The sequence below is a fragment of the Rhinopithecus roxellana genome, chromosome 12, assembly GCF_007565055.1.
Source record: "Rhinopithecus roxellana isolate Shanxi Qingling chromosome 12, ASM756505v1, whole genome shotgun sequence".
Classification (NCBI taxonomy): Eukaryota; Metazoa; Chordata; class Mammalia; order Primates; family Cercopithecidae; genus Rhinopithecus; species Rhinopithecus roxellana.
The window spans coordinates 125174433-125190684 of record NC_044560.1 but is presented as its reverse complement, the minus strand read 5'-3'; the positions used below and the strand labels follow the sequence as shown (position 1 = coordinate 125190684).

The 16252-nt window shown below is 35.6% G+C and overlaps 1 protein-coding gene and 1 non-coding gene across 5 annotated transcripts in view; one reads left to right on the top strand and one right to left on the bottom strand.

Annotated features, from left to right (window-relative positions):
- SPATA6 (spermatogenesis associated 6) overlaps positions 1–16252 on the top strand; it is a 218428-nt gene that overhangs the window by 136850 nt on the left and 65326 nt on the right. The gene's annotated exons all lie outside the window — the stretch shown is intronic.
- On the bottom strand, positions 4853–4959 carry LOC115892463. The gene has a single exon (XR_004052345.1). It is a non-coding gene; the product is annotated as a U6 spliceosomal RNA (small nuclear RNA).

The following is a 16252-nucleotide window of genomic DNA, read 5'->3' as shown; positions in this document are numbered from 1 at the left end:
TGCAGTGAGCTGAGATCCGGCCACTGCACTCCAGCCTGGGCGACAGAGCGAGACTCCGTCTCAAAAAAAAGAAAAAAAAATGAAGAGAACCTATCTTAAACTAATGGAAGTCAGTGATCGGGGAAGAAAGATTCTGATGAAAATAAAACCCAAAGACAAATAAAGGAGCAAACACCCAACATATTGGTTTATGCATTTATTCAAGAGAGTGTAAATCATGTAAAACCAGATCACTTTTAAACCCCAGGCTCTGGTACCTTAAGCAGAATTAAGAGTGTGTGTGACTTAATCCTATCAGCCTCCCTGTCTAGAAATGCATGTTTCTTTAAATAAAACTCATTGTGGACATTGTGAGGAACATCCACACAGTGTTTTCGTTGAGCCAGTCATGGAGAACCAGGGTGAGAAATTTAGACTTTATCCTGAAATCAAAAAGTCCTGACTTCAGTTGCATTCAAGGTTTGGGTAGATATTGAGTACTGTGGCTAATAGAGAATGTATACAGTTGTCTCTTGGTATCCATGGGGGATTGGTTCTGGGATCCCTCAATTTCCTTATTTAAATGGTATAGTACAATATAACGTCTCTGGAGGGCAGGGCCACTGCTCAGCTCTAATTGTTTTCTGTGTAGACTTTGAGGCACAGCGTTGGCAGGTTTTACTGATTTTTAGATAATTTGTTGTCAACTAATTCACACTAAAAATATAAAACACTTTGTGTGCCAAACAAAGCACATATAGCAGAGGCTTTCCTTTAAAACATGGAGAGCCTCTGAGATGTTAAAGTGTTTCATTAGTGTTTTGAGAAAATTAATTTGATAACATTAAGTGCTCAGCTTGGGGAAAGAGTAAGAATTTGAGATGAGATTTGCCAAAACAATATAATGGAAGAATACATCGGGAAGGGTATGCAATTTGCCAGAGTTTGTTATGGTTTATGTTTTAATATTTTGAAGTTGATTAATAAATTTAGCTAAAATTTATTGAATTGTGACTATATACTAGGTACTGTAGTAAATGCTATTTTTTAAAGGCTCAGGAATCAATTATATGTGTGTATATATTTTTTTGTTCCCACCTTTAAGTTCAGGGGTACATGTGCAGGATGGTTTGTTACATAGGTAAACGTGTGCCATGGTGGTTTGCTGCACAGATCATCCCATCACCCAAGTATTAAGCCTAGTACCCATTAGTTATTCTTCCTGATCCTCTCCCTCCTCCCATCTCCCACCCTCCAGCAGTCCTCAGTGTGTGTTGTTCCCCTCCACGTGCCCATGTGTTCTCATCATTTAGCTCCCACTTAATAAGTGAGAACCTGTGGTATTTGATTTTTCTGTTCCTGCATTAGCCAAGGATAATGGCCTCCAGCTCCACCCACGTTCCTGCAAAGGACATGATCGCCTTCCTTTTTATGGCTGCATAGTATTATTCCATGGTGTATATGTACCACTTTTTTTTTTTTTTTTTTATCCAGCCTATCGTTGATGGGCATTTAGGTTGTGGAATCAATTTCTGTACAAGTTTCTTACTACAGTTTCCTCATAGGTTTCTTGAGAGTACTATGGTTTTAGCATATGTAACATAGTTAGAATGATACTGTCATGAGGAGTGTTTAATAAATGTTAGCTATTCAAAAAAAAACTTGTCTGTGATTATAAAATAGAAATTTTTATAAGTGAACAATTTGTCAATTTTTGCTTTTGTTGGAATTGCTTTTGGTGTCTTCATCATGAAAATCTTTGCCTGTGTCTATGTTATGAATGGTATTGCCTAGGTTGTCTTCCAGGGTTTTTATATTTTTGAGTTTTACATTTAAGTCTTTAATTCTTCTTGAGTTACTTTTTGTGTATGGTGTAAGGAGGTGGTCCACTTTCAGCCTTCTACATTTGGCTTGCCAGTCATCCCAGCACCATTTATTGAGTAGCGAATCCCTTCCCCATTGCTTGTTTTTCTCGGGTGTGTCAAAAATCAGATAGTTGTAGGTGTGTGGCCTTATTTCTGGGTTCTCTGTTCTGTTCCATTGGTCTATGTGTCTGTTTTTGTACCAATACCATGCTATTTTGGTTAGTGTAGCCCGGCAATATAGTTTGAAGTTGGGTAGCATGTTGCCTCTGACTTTGTTCTTTTTGCTTAGGTTTGCCTTGGCTCTTCAGGCTCCTTTCTGGTTTAATATGAATTTTAAAAAAACTTTTTTTTCTATTTCTGTGAAGAATCTCAATAGTAGTTTAATAGGGATAGCATTGAATCCATAAATTGCTTTGGACAGTATGGCCATTTTAATGATACTGATTTTTCCTATCCATGAGCATGGGATGTTTTCCCATTTGTTGGTGTCTTTTCTGATTTCTCTGAGCAGCGTTTTATAGTTCTCCTTGTAGAGATCTTTCACCTCTCTGGTTAGCTGTATTCCTAGATATTTTATTCTTTTTGTGGCAGTTGTAAAGGGTATTATGTTCCTGACTTGGCCCTCTGCTTGACCACTGTTGGTGTATAGGAATGTTAATGATTTTTGAACATTGATTTTGTATCCCCTGAGATTTTACTCAAGTTATTTTTATGTTTAAGAAGGTTTGGGCTGAGATTATGGGGTGTTCTCAATATAATATCATATAATCTGCAAACAGGGTTGGTTTGACTTCCTCTCTTCTATTTTCATTTCTTTCTCTTGCCTGATTGCTCTGTCGAGGATTTCCGGTACTATGTCGAATAATACTGGTGAGAGAGGGCATCTTGTCTTGTGCCATTTTCAAGGGAAATGCTTCTAGCTTTTGCCCATTCAGTATGATGTTGACTGTCGGTTTGTCATATATGGCTCTTATTATTTTGAGGTATGTTCCTTCAATGCTTAGTTTATTGAGAGTTTTAACAGGAAGAAATGTTGAATTCTATCAAAAGCCTTTTCTGCGTCTATTGAGATAATCATGTGGTTTTTATCTTTAGTCCTGTCTATGTGATGAATCACATTTTTTGATTTGTGTAATGTTGAACCAACCTTGCACCTTAGGGATAAAGTCTACTTGAATGTGGTGGCTAAGCTTTTTGATGAGCTGCTGGATTCAGTTTTCCAGTATTTTGTTGAGGATTTTTGCCTTGTTGTTCATCAAGCATTGGCCTGAAGTTTTCTTTTTTTGTTGTATCTCTTCCAGGTTTTGATATCAGGATAAGGCTGTGGCCTCATAAAATGAGTTAGAGAGCAGTTCCTCATCCTCAAGTTTGTGGAATAGTTTCAGTAGGAATAGTACCATCCCTTCTTTGCACATCTGGTAGAATTAAGCTGTGAATCCATCTGGCCTGAGGTTTTTGTTGTTGTTGTTGTTAGTAGGCTATTTATTACTTCTTCAGTTTCAGAACATGTCATTGGTCTGTTCAGGGATTCAGTTTCTTCCTGTTCAGTCTTGGAAGAGTGTTTGTATCTAAGAATTTATCTATTTCTTCTTTATTTTCAAGTTTATGTGCATAGAGGTGTTCATAATGTCTGATGGTTGTTTTTATTTCTGTGGGGTCACTGGTAATGTCCCCTTTGTTGTTTCTGGGATTATGTTTATTTGATGTCTCTTCTTTATTAGTCTAGCTAGCAGTCTATTTATTTTATTAATTTTTCAAAGAACCAGCTCCTGGATTTGTTAATCTTTTGAGTGATTTTCTGTGTCAGTCACCTTCAATTCAGCTCTGATTTTGGTTATTTCTTGTCTTCTGGGTGCTTTGGGAATTGCTTGTTCTCGGTTCTCTACTTCTTTTAGTTGTGATGTTATGTTGTTTTTAAATTTGAGATCTTTCTAACTTTTTGATGTGGGCATCTAGTTCTATAAATTTACCTATTAACACAACTACCTTAGCTGTGTCCCAGTGATTCTGATATGTTGCATCTTTGTTCTCATTAGTTTCAAAGAACTTCTTGATTTCTACTTAATTTCGTTATTTACCCAAAAGTCATTCAGGGGCAGTTTGTTCAATTTCTATATAATTGTATCTTTTTGAATGGATTGCGCTGTGGTCTGAGAGATTGTTATGATTTCTGTTCTTTTGCATTTGCTCATAAGTGTTTTACTTCTGTTTATGTGATCAATTTTAGAGTATGTGCTAGGTGGTGATGAGAAGAATGTATATGCTGTTGTTTTGGGGTGTAGAGTTCTGTAGATATCTATCAGGTCCATTTGATCCAGAACTGAGTTCAAGTCCGGAATATCTTTGAGATTTTCTGTCTCGATCTAATATTGTTAGTGGGGGGTCAAAGTCTCTTACTACTTTGGGGAGTGTGGGAGTCTAAGTCTCTTTGAAGGCCTCTAAGAACTTGCTTTATAAATCTGGGTGCTCCTGTGTTGGGTGCATGTGTATTTAGGATAGGTAGCTCTTCTTGTTGAATTGGCCCCTTTACCATTATGTAATGCCCTTCTTTGTCTTTTGTTATCTTTGTTGGTTTAAAGTCTGTTTAGTTTGAAACTAGGATTGCAATCCTGATTTCTGTTTTCCATTTGCTTTGTAGATTTTTCTCCATCCCTTTATTTTAAGCCTATGTGTGTCACTGCCTGTCTCTTGGGTCTCTTGAAGACAGTATACCAACAAGTCTTGGTTCTTTATCCAGCTTGCCAATCTGTCTTTTAATTGGGGCACTTAGCCCATTTAGATTTAAGTTTAGTGTTTATATGTGTGTATTTGATCCTGACATCATGTTATTAGCTGCTTATTTTGCAGACTATGTGGTTCCTTTATAGAGTCACTGGTCTGTGTACTTCATTCAGTGTGTTTTTGTAATAGCTGGTAATTGTCTTTCCTTTCCATACTTAGTGTTTCCTCCAGGAGCTCTTGTAAGGCAGGTCTGGTAGTAATGAATACCCTCAGCACTTGCTTGTCTGAAAAATACAGAATGCTTCATAAATTTGTGTGTCATCCTTGTGCAGGGGCCATGCTAATCTTCCCTGTATCCTTCCAGTGTTAGTATATGTACTGCCGAAGTGAGCACTAGAATAGCTTTATGTGATTAGTGTTTTGCAAGGAAAATCTTCTTTCATACTAACACTTTTAACATTTTTGTTTATTTAATAGGGATTTTTCATAGCATATATTGACTTTTTTATACAGTGTGGAAATCATGGTGTTTTAATTGTAGTAGTCAGTCTGTTCCTTTCTTATGTTCCTACTGATATATTTGGGTATAAATCTGTTTTCTATTTACACTACCTGTTCTATATTCTTTATTTCCTTTTATCCTCTTTTGGGTTGAGTTATGTTGTTTTTTAATTTTTCTACCATTATTAACTAGGGATTTTTTTTCCTATTCATTTGATGGTAACTTCAAAGATTAAAACAAGTATTCTTATTAAAGTTTAGCGTAAATGAACATGTTCATTTTATTTATTCCCCTTCTGACTTAACAATGTTTGCCAACCCCTGCTTTTGTATTTGTATTCTTGTAGAATTTTTCTGTAAGATTTTGATGATACAGCTGCTGTGGTATAAGCATGTTCCATTGTTACCTGCAGTATTTTCTCTAAATTGGTACCTTTAAATTGGGATCTAGAGGCTTAATCAAGTTCAGTTTTTTTATTTCAGAAGTCATATTGTGTCTTTCATTGGCAGGCACTTAATATCTGATTCATATTCTCTCCATCCCTACTTTCCTTCCCTCTCTCTCTGTGGCAAATCCAATGCCAAGATACATTAAATAGAAGTTACAAAAGTATTCACTTTTCTTGTCTGTCTTCCTCCTCCCCATCCCGCTTCATCTGTTTTGTTACTTAATGGCATTGTTCATTCATCCTTTTATTTTCTAGTGTGCATAATATTTTGTTCTTTAACATTCTCCAAAGGTGACCAGTTAGTTTTCCTTTTTTTTAGATCATTGTGAACTCATGGATTTGAACATACTTGATGTGATTTGTTGTATTTCAGTTACTATTGGTACCCAAATAAGCTCGACTGTGGCCAGTGGGAAACTCTTCATGTCTTTATGTCTTGCAAATCTCTTTATGTGGCCCTAATAGGCCACATAGATGAGTCCCAGACTCATCTTGTACATTTCATCAAACAAAAATAAAAAACCTCTCCCAATTTCTGTTGGTGTTCTTAAATTGACCCACTGATATTTTTGAGTGAGAATTTTTTTTTGTTGTTATTTTGAAGTTATCAGGTTTATTAGATGCCTCCTGTTTTCCTCTGAGCTCTCCTGCACAGATGCAGATACCAATTTTACCTTATTACTACTGGTGGTTTGCTCTTCCTCATACGTTGGGGTTCATGAAGATATCTTGTCACCTCATTTTGTCACAGATACTTTCCATGTATTATTTGGTACTGCTATTCTAGGTCCTTTAAAAATTTTTATTTCAGAATAGTCTACTTTTATTCTAAATTATATAGCACATTGAGTTTTCACAAAGTGAACCCATGTGTGAACAGCATCGAGGTCATAGACATGATATTACCAGCACCCTAGAAATGTCTCTGGTGCCTCTTTTCAGTCACTACACTCTCTACTCTTCTAATATCTCACAAAATACAAATTAGTTTTGTTTGTTTTTGAATGTTTTATAAATTGAATCATATTTACTCTTTTTTTTTTGAGACAGAGTCTCGCTGTATCACCCAGGCTGGAGTGCAGTGGTGCGATCTTGGCTCACTGCAAGCTCTGCCTCCCAGGTTCACGACATTCTCCTCCCTTAGCCTCCCAAGGAGCTGGGACTACAGGCACCTGCCACCACGCCTGGCTAATTGTTTTGTGTTTTTAGGCGAGACGGGGTTTCACTGTGTTAGCCAGGATGGTCTCGATCTCCTGACCTTGAGATCCGCCTGCCTTAGCCTCTCAAAGTGATATTTATTCTTTTGTATCTGATTTCTTTTGGTTAATGTTTGTGACATGCATGTGCTTCATTTTCATTGCTGTATAGCTGCTGTCAACAAACTATGTCACAGAGGCAAATTCTAGCTATTTTTTAAAAACAATTTTATTGCAGTATGAATATACTCATTTGTATACATGTTACCCATGACTGATCTTAAACTACAACAGCAGAGGTGAGAATTGTAACAGAGATCTCATAGTATACAAATCTGAACATATTTCCTACCTGGCTCTTCACAAGAAAAGTTTGCCAACCCCTTCTTTGGCATTTGTATTCTTCCAAAATAATACCATAATCAGTTTATTCTACTTTTAATTGTGGGCTAATACTAATAGTGCTACCATAGACAATATATTGTGTATATTCTTTGGTGAACATGTACACAGTAGTCCTCCTTATCTTTAGGGGATATGTTCCTAGACACCTTAGTGGATGCCTGAAACCACAGATGTACTGAACTTGCATTCTGTCAGTTAGAACATGTTTCCATCCATGGCTTCTGCTACAAATTGAATGCCTTTCTCAACTTAACTAAGCACTTATCAAGCACCGTGCCATAACTTTTTATAGTTTGAAGTGTGACAGCAAAACTAGTATAAAGTTTTTTTTTCCTTCTTTACAATCCCAGGAATAGAAGATTAGTTCTTACCATAGATTATAGCACTCTCAGAATACATGTTTTTTCTTTCCAAGTCAAGAACTTTCACTTTTTCACTTAAAGGAGCACTTTACTGCTTTGCTTTGGCATATCCAAATGGCCAGCATCACTATTGTGCTTTGGCGCCATTGCTAAGTAAACTAAGGGTAACTTGAATGCAAGCATTACAATACTACCACAGTCAATCTGAAAGCTGAGATAGCTGCTTAGTGACAAATAGGCAAGTAGTGTATACAGCATGGATATGCTGGACAAAAGGATGATTCATATCCTGGACAGATGGAGCAGGACAGCATAAGATTTTGTTATGCTACTCAGAATGATGTGCAGTTTAAAACTAATGAATTATTTGTTTCTGGAATTTTCCATTTAATATTTTTTAGGCGACTGTTGACCACAGATTATTGAAACCATGGGAAGTGGAACCGATGATTAGGGAGACTACTGTTTGTATTCTGGCTGGAAATATAACTAAAAGCAGAATTGTCAAGTCATAAGGGAGGTGTCTCTTCATCTGCAGAAGATAATGCCAAAAAGATTTCAAAGTGTTCCAGTATCAGTGATTGAGAATTCTAGTTTCTCCCCATCCTTGCTAGCACACTGTATTTATATTTTGTTTTGTTTTGTTTTCCCAATACCACTGTTCCAGAGGGTGTGAATTGATAATGTGCCGTGGTTATACTTTGCACATTCTGAAAGTGTGTTATTGGATACATATAGGTTTAGAAAGTGTTTTGTTCTTGTCTGTTGACCTATTTATTATTGTAAATGTCTTTGTTTCTGGGACAGCTTCTTATCTGCAAATATTGTTTATCTGACAATTTTATAGTCACACCAACTTTCTTTGGGGTAATGTTGCTTGGTATTTCTTTTTCATCCTTTTACTCTCACCCTTCTTGTATCCTTATATTTAAGGTATGTTTCTTATATAAGAAGGTTTTATATTATTGAACTTTTCTTTTGATTTGCTTACTGTAATCATTTAATTACTTGATATTGTTGGATTTGTACCCTATCTGATAAATCTGTTTATATTTCTTTTTTATCTCCTTCATACTTTATTTGACAATAAGATAGTTTTGTTCTTTTTTTATTTTTGACTTATAGAGTGCTTATTTTTTAAATAGTTACCGTACAAATTATGTATGCTTTATTACAGTCTAATACAATTTTTTTACCAATGTTTTGACAATTCTAAATTAGAGTATTTGCATTCCATTTATATTCTTTCCTCTTTAAAGTTATTGATGTTATGCATTTAATTCTACATCTATTTTTGACTCCATAGTATACTGCTACTATTGTTTTGTATGGTAATATTGTTTTATATTTACTTACATACTTATCTTTTCTGGTGATCTTTGTTTTTGGATTCTGTTCCATTTTAGATAATTTCTCATTTGCATGGAAAATTCTCTTTAGTGTTTTGTTTGTTTGTCTTTTAGTGCAGGCCTACTGTGGGCAATTTTTGTCATCTTTAATTGTCTTAAATATCGACTAAATTTGTGAGTAATTTTTTTTCTCTTGGTATAGATGTCTACTTTGGCAGCTGTTTTTCTTCCTACACTTTAAAGACACTATTCTATTATCTTATATCTTCCATCATTTTATTGAGAAGTGTGTTGTTAGTCTTATTCTTGTTCTTTTGAAAGTAATGTCCTTTATCTCTGGCTTCTTTTCTTTGCTCTTCAGAGATGTAGTTTTATGTATTAACCTGCTTGGCGTACTCAGACTTTCTTCACTCAATCTTAGCTAAAAGGATAAGGAGCAATTCAGAGCATCTTGAATCTGTACATTCATGACTTATATTGCTTGGGACATTCTAGCTCATTATCTCTTCAAATAAGTCTTATTAACTATTGTTTCTTACTCTTTGGGTGTTCAATTACATCTGTTAGATCTTTTGATTGTGTCCCACAAGTTTCTTATGCTCTTTCCTATTTTTATCATTCTATTTGCTATTTTACTGTGGATGGAAGAGAACAGAATCCAGGACTATCTCCACATAAACACAGTGGAGGGTAAAGAATGGCTTTTAAAGAAAGATGCCAGGTCATAATCATTTGACAAGCAATGCTTCTGATGCTTGTACAAGGGTGGAGTGACAAAACGTGAGTTTTATGAGGCTTTAGATACATAGCCAGTTTCACTGGCTTATGAACCTTATAGTTCACTAATCTTGTCTTCTACTCATTCTGATCTGCTGTTAAATTCATCTATTATATTAGTTAATTTATTTTAGTAATTGTATTTTTTAGATCTAAAATGTCTCCTTGATTCATTTTTATAGACACCACTTTTTGCAAGTCTTAAACTTTTTCTGTTTTGCCCAACTTTTCACCTATTTTCTTGACCAAATTAATCCTAATTACTTTAAAGATCTTCTAATACCTGGATTCTGTTTGTGATCTCGCTTACCAATAATATTGTCCTCACTCTTTGTATACTACTTATTATTTTAGAGCTAAATTCTAGACATTCTATGTCTATTCCTCTTCTAGGTAGGTAGCATCAAAGGCTAATAACCTTGATCCAAAAGGAACTGAACCAGGGTCAGTCTCTACTGATGATTTGGTGATTCTCAATTTGTCCTTAGTCAAAGTCCTGATAAATCGCAGTTGAGTCTTTTTAGGGCAGTAGCCTCCAGTGTTTTCAAATTATTAACCTTTTCGGTCCTTATCTTTCCAGTACCGAGAGACTGAGGCAATTTTTGTCCTGCTTAACAAAGGTTTTAGGCTTAGTTTATTATATTTTCACACTAGGAAGCTTCAGAAATTGGTCATGTATTTCAGTCCCCTACTCTCTGGTTTTGTCACTGTATCTCTGCGTAATTACCAGTTATGTTGAGCAGTATCAGCTCTATGACAAAGAACAGTTTCTACTAATCTCAGAAGTCAAGTGTCCTCAGGGTAAAAGGTGCTTGCTTGCAAGTAGTCAAATGTCAACTCATCGGTTTTTTTCTAGGCTTTCAACTCTCAAATGTTAAAGTCATTTTTTTTGATACATTTTAAGTAACATATGATTGTAAGACATGTTTTGTTTGCTTTTCAGAGACTTTGGATTAGCTTATTTTACCCCCAACCTGGCACAGCTTGAGAATTTAGACAATATCTTGACAAGGAACTTTTATATATTTGAGGCCTTTCCTGTTTTCAGTTTTACCTCTTAGCCTTGTGTGATTCTCACACCAAAAAAATCTTGCCTATTTCTCCATTCTTAGAAATAGGCTTAGCATCTGTTGCCAAGACCCAATTTTTTATCCTAGGTAGTCCCAGATTTTCAACTATCTCCAGGTTAAAAACCTTTATAGTCTGAACAATCAACGTTTTGGTTCTTGTGTTTTCAGGGCCTGTGCCCTGGTAGATCCTTATCTTTTAAGTGTCATGAGACAGCAGGAAGATGCATTTTGCTTTTCAGATGTGTTTGGTGTAGCCTTATACCCTCTGGTCCTAAGCAACTTCTTAAGTCAACAAATACAATAATTGTGTAACTGGCTATATATCTAAAGTCTCATAAAACTCACGTTTTGTCACTCCACCCTTGTACAAGCGTCAGAAGCATTGCTTGTCAAATGATTATGACCTGGCAGCTTCCTTTAAAAGCCATTCTTTACCCCTCCACTGTGTTTATGTGGAGATAGTCCTGGATTCTGTTCTCTTCCATTGCGATTGTATATGTGTGAGTCCTTCTTGATTTTCTTCTATTTTATTGGTTTAATTATCTATTTTTGTACTAACATAGTTTCTCAATTTACTATAGGTTTATAGTAACTCTTTATATCTAATGACGTAACTCCTTCACCGTTGTTCTTGCTTCAAAATTGCTTTTGCTATTCTTGGTTCTTTTAATTTCCATCTGTATGTCAAAATCATCAGCTTGCCAGAACCCACTGAGATTTTGATTGAGACTACATCGAATCTATACTTTGATTGGAGGAGAACTGGCATCTTAACAATATTCAGTCTTCCAGTGCATGACATTGTGTCTTTATTAATTTAGATCTTTAATTCCCACCAATAATTTGTCATAATTTTCATTTCATAGGTCTAGCATGTCTTTCTATATATTTAGCTCTAGATGTTTGATATTTTTATGCTATTATACGTTATACCTTTTACAATTGTATTTTTTTCTTGGTATGATGAATGTCATTTACCTGTTTTCAGTGATCTGTAATCCACTGACCTACCTGCATTCACGCATTAATGTTAATATACATTGTAGTTTTTGAATTTTTGAGCGTTCTAATATATAGTAATATAATCTGTAAATAATGCTAGTTTTAAATCTCCCACTTTAATCTTTATGCATTTTATTTATTTTCTTGTTTTGTTATTTAGGGTTTCTAAAATAGTATCAAATAGAAGTGGTGATAGATAGTTTCTTGTTCAACATGAAAGACGAAAGGTTTTTATAATTTGAAATTAAATATGATACTTTTTGTAGATTTCTTGTGGGTATTCTTTGTCAGATTACAGAAATTCCTTATTTTCTAATATTTTTTATTTTAAAAAATTACAAATATAAAGTTTTATTCCATTGTACCTACTGAGGTGATTATTCTGCTACCCCTCCTTATTGTAATATAGCAAATTACTTGATTTTCAAGTCTTAAACCATGGTCACATTCTTGAAACAAATCTCTTGGTCACGATTTTCTTAAAAACGTAATTAGACCTAAAACCATAAAAACCCTAGAAGAAAACCTAGGTAATACCATTCAGGACATAGACATGGACAAGGACTTCTTGTCTAAAACACCAAAAGCAACAGCAACAAAAGCCAAAATGGACAAATGAGATCTAATTAAACTAAAGAGCTTCTGCACAGCAAGAGAAACTACCATCAGAGCGAACAGGCAACCTACAGATTGGGAGAAAATTTTTGCAATCTGCTCATCTGACAAAGGGCTAATATCCAGAACCTACAAAGAACTCAATCAAATTTACAAGAAAAAAAACAAACAACCCCATCAAAAAGTGGGCAAAAGGTATGAACAGACACTTCTCAAAAGAATACATTCATACAGCCAACAGACACATGAAAAAATGCTCAACATCACTCGCCATCAGAGAAATGTAAATCAAAACCACAATGAGATACCATCTCACACCAGTTAGAATGGCAATCATTAAAAAATCAGGAAACAACAGGTGCTGGAGAGGATGTGGAGAAATAGGAACACTTTTACACTGTTAGCAGTACTGTAAACTAGTTCAACCATTGTGGAAAACAGTGTGGCGATTCCTCAAGGATCTAGAACTAGAAATACCATTTGACCCAGCCATCCCATTACTGGGTATATACCTAAAGGAATATAAATCATGCTGCTATAAAGGCACATGCACGCGTATGTTTATTGCGGCACTATTCACAATAGCAAAGAGTTGGAATCAACCCAAACGCCCATCTGTGACAGACTGGATTAAGAAAATGTGGTACATATACACCATGGAATACTATGCAGCTATAAAAAAGAATGAGTTTGTGTCCTTTGTAGGGACATGGATGCAGCTGGAAATCGTCATTCTCAGGAAACTATCACAAGAACAGAAAACCAAACATCGCATGTTCTCACTCATAGGTGGGAATTGAACAATGAGATCACTTGGATACAGGAAGGGGACCATCACACACTGGAACCTATTGTGGGGAGGGGGAAGGGAGGAGGGATAGCATTAGGAGATATACCTAATGTAAATGACGAGTTAATGGGTGCAGCACACCAACGTGGCACATGTATACATATGTAACAAACCTGCACATTGTACACACGTACCCTAGAACTTTAAGTATAATAATAATAAAAATGACATATCCTAGCAGATTAAAACGTAGAATAATTAAACTAATCAATAAACAAACGGATTTATCTAAAAAATATAATCACTGGTTTCAATTTGCTAATATTATACCTAAGATTTTTGCATCCAAGTTAATGACAGTGATTGGTCTGCAAGTTTCCTTTCTTGTAATATTCTCCTCAGATTTTGGCTGATCTCATAAAAAGGAACTATTGATTGGGAAATATTCCCAGCCTTTCTCAGGCAGCATCTATGCAAGATTATTTCCTCTTAAATGTTTCAAACAAGCCTGTTTTTGTGGGATAGTTTTCAGTAATGGATATAATTTCTTTAATATCAACAGTTATTTGGGTTTTCTATAACTTGGTCAGTTTAGTTTTATTAAGAATTTTCCTGTTTCATTTATATTATCAAACTGAGTAATATGAAGATTTTCATGATATCTTCCTATGCTATTTTTTCTTAAATATTTTTACTTTTATTTTAGGTTCAGGGGTACATGTACAGATTTGTTACACAGGTAAACTCATGACTCAGAGGTTTGCTTTACAGAATATTTCCTCACAGGGGTACTAAGCATAGTACTTGACTTTTTTTTTTTCTTGAACTTCTCTCTCCTCTTCTCCTCCTCCCTTGAGGAGGCCCCATGGTCTGTTGTTGCCCTCTTTTTGTCCATGTGTTCTCATTAATTAGCTCTCACTTATAGGTGAGAACATGTGGTATTTGGTTTTATGTTCCTGTATTACTTTGCTAAGGATAATGGCCTCCAGCTCCATCCATGTTCCTGGAAAGGATGTGATCTCTTTCTTTTTAATGGTTGCATAGTATTCCATGGTATATATGTACCACATTCTCTTTATCCAGTCTACTGTTGATGGGCAGTTAGATTGATTACATGTCTTTGCTATTGTGAATGGTGCTGCGGTGAATATACACATACATGTATCTTTGTGGCAGAATAGTTTATATTCATTTGAATATATACCCAGACATGGGATTGCTGGGTTGAATGGTAGTTCTGTCTTAGGTTCTGTCTTAGGTTTTTGAGGAATCACCGTACTGTCTTTCACAATGGTTGAACTAATTTACACTCCAACCAACAGTGTATAAACATTCCTTTTGTCTGCAATCTTACCAACATCTGTTACTTTTTGACTTTTTAATTTGCCATTCTGACTGATGTGTGATGCTATCTTATTGTTGTTTTTATTTGAATTTCTCTGATGATTAGTGATATTGTACAGTTTTTCATATGCTTGTTGGTGCATTATATGCCTTCTTTTGAAAAGTGTTCATGTCCTTTGCCCAGTTTTTAATGGGATTGTTCATTTTTTGCTTGTGTGTTTATTTAAGTTCCCTGTAGATTCTAGATGTTAGATCTTTGTCAGATGTATCGTTTACAAATATTTTCTTCCTTTCTGTAAGTTGTCTGTTTACTCTGTTAATAGTTTCTTTTGCTGTGCAAAACCTCTTTCATTTTTTTTTGATTTGGTTTTTATTTATTTTATTTTATTTTATTATTATTATACTTTAAGTTCTAGGGTACATGTGCATAACGTGCAGGTTTATTACATATGTATACTTGTGCCATGTTGGTGTGCTGCACCCATCAACTCGTCAGCACCCATCAACTCGTCAGCACCCATCAACTCGTCATTTACATCAGGTATAACTCCCAGTGCAATCCCTCCCCCCTCCCCCCTCCCCATGATAGGCCCCGGTGTGTGATGTTCCCCTTCCTGAGTCCAAGTGATCCCATTGTTCAGTTCCCACCTATGAGTGAGAACATGCGGTGTTTGGTTTTCTGTTCTTGTGATAGTTTGCTGAGAATGATGGTTTCCAGCTGCATCCATGTCCCTACAAAGGACACGAACTCATCCTTTTTTATGGCTGCATAGTATTCCATGGTGTATATGTGCCACATTTTCTTAATCCAGTCTGTCATTGATGGATATTTGGGTTGGTTCCAAGTCTTTGCTATTGTGAATAGTGCCACAATAAACACACGTGTGTATGTGTCTTTATGGCAGTATGATCTATAAATAGTTTTAGTAGGAAAAGTACCAGCTCTTCTTTGAACATCTGGTAGAATTTGGCTGTGAATCTATCTGATTCTTGACTCTTTTTGGTTGGTAGGCTATCAATTACTGAATCAGTTTCAAAGCTTGTTATTGGTCTGTTCACAGATTCTGTTTCTTCCATGTTTAGTCTTGGGAGGATATGTATGTCCAGGAGTTCATCCATTTCTTCTAGATTTTCTAGTCTGTGTGCATAGAGGTGTTCATCGTAATCTCTGATGGTTATTGGTATTTCTGTGGAATAGTAGTAATATTCCCCTTGTCATTTCTTATAGTGTTTATCTGGATATGCTCTCTTTTCTTGTTTATTTGTCTCGCTGGCTGTCTGTCTTATTAATTTTTTAAAGAAACCAATTCCTAGATTTGTTTATCTTTTGTATGTTTTCTTACGTCTCTGTTTCCATCAGTTCAGCTCTGATTTTGGTTATTCCTTGTCTTCTGCTACCTTTAGAGTTTGTTTGCTCTTGTTTCTCTATCTCTTCTAGTTGTGATGTTATGTTGTTTGTTTGAGATCTTTCTAACTTTTTGATGCAGGTATTTAGTGCTATAAATTTCCCTCTTAACACTGCCTCACCTGTGTCCCAGAGATTCTGATGTGCTGTGTCTTTGTTCTCATTAATTTCAAAGAACTTCTTAATTCCTGACTATATTAGTCAGGGTTCTCTAGAGGGACAGAACTAATAGGATATATGTATACATGAAAGAGAGTTTATTAAGGAGAGTTGACTCACATGATCACAAAGGTATCCCATGATGGACTCTCTGCAAGTTGTGGAGCAAGGAAGCCAGTAGTGGCTCATTCTGAGTCCCAAAATCTCCAAAGTAGGGAAGCTGACAATGCAGCCTTCAGTCTGTTGCCATGGCAAACCATTGG